We start from the raw sequence: 1,212 nt of genomic DNA, 5'->3' as shown, positions 1-1,212 counted from the left end.
GTGGAGCATACTTTAAAAGTTTGACTGTACACGCACTGTAAAAAAACTTTTACTTTTTGATGAAAGAACATTGTTTTTCTTTGGAATAACATGCACTGATGAATTGTGCATAATAAGACCAGGACAATATAGTAAGAAAGTAAGGCTACATATACACTAATTTGAATACTTTTTCTCTGAGATTTGTGTTTTTGTCCTGTAAAAACTGAGGTTTTTGAAGACGCTCTCTCAAGTGGATACATTTTAAAATGCTGTTTTCACGTAATAGTGTAGACTGTGAAAACGGAGGCATTTAGTTTAGTCACGTGGCACATACTGCACCAATACATATCTTTATACTGATATTGTGCCTTATGATGTGCTGTTTACGTTCACACTCTTGCTGGAGATGTTCATTTGTACACTCTTCATATCACAGTACTGCAAAGATCACAGAAACTGTACTTGCAATTGCTGCAAAATATGAGGCAGTTGTGTTTTAGACCAAACATATAATGGTGATTGAGTGCAACCTGGACACATCAGTGAAATAATCTTGCCAGAAGAATAGAGTTTGATCTTTGTGTCAATTCTGTCTGCATCAACTCAGTGAGCTCTTATGGGATTTCCAACGTTTCATTGTGGATGAGAAACATCTGGAAAAGGCTAGTGTGGATGGAGAGCTTTTTGAAACGAAAACACCATTTTCAAACGTATCCTGGTTAATATAGGCGTAGCCTAAATGAGGTCAATTTTGCTTTCATGTCTGTGGACTGAATCTACAAAATGTTGCTTAACACTGGCAAAATAATATAAAAAGTCATTCTTTTTCATCCCTCGTAATAATTGAACTGGGAAATAACTGACTAATAAATAACAGTATATTTTAAAAGTGTATTTAAGTGTAAAACACAACACATTTAAATAAATGTTTCAAATATACAATGATGTGATGTTACTATTATGCAACATGATGCAGCAAGTATTTACATGGAGCTGAACTCCGTAAACTCCACCAATGGGAATTACACTGTCGATGCATAAACAACTGTTCCGCCACCGAAAAAAGTTACACCTCAAAAGGACAATTTAGACAACTTTTTGATACCATTTCTATTAGTATAGAGTAGACTGTAATAGCTTCACCCAGGTTTTAAACAGAAACATGAGATGTCACACTCCAAGGAAACTGTAGAGCAGTGATCCTCAAATCTGGCTCGCGAGATCCACTTT

At 35.5% G+C, this 1,212-nt stretch overlaps 1 protein-coding gene across 2 annotated transcripts in view; it reads right to left on the bottom strand.

Moving 5' to 3' along the window:
• LOC107551352 (calcium uniporter protein, mitochondrial-like) overlaps positions 1 to 1,212 on the bottom strand; it is a 93,087-nt gene that overhangs the window by 56,123 nt on the left and 35,752 nt on the right. The window lies entirely within an intron of this gene.

The sequence above is a fragment of the Sinocyclocheilus grahami genome, unplaced genomic scaffold (genome assembly GCF_001515645.1).
Source record: "Sinocyclocheilus grahami isolate Dianchi unplaced genomic scaffold, SAMN03320097.WGS_v1.1 scaffold421.1, whole genome shotgun sequence".
NCBI lineage: Eukaryota > Metazoa > Chordata > Actinopteri > Cypriniformes > Cyprinidae > Sinocyclocheilus > Sinocyclocheilus grahami.
The sequence above is the reverse complement of the archived record's forward strand: the minus strand, read 5'-3'. Positions and strand labels throughout refer to the sequence as shown.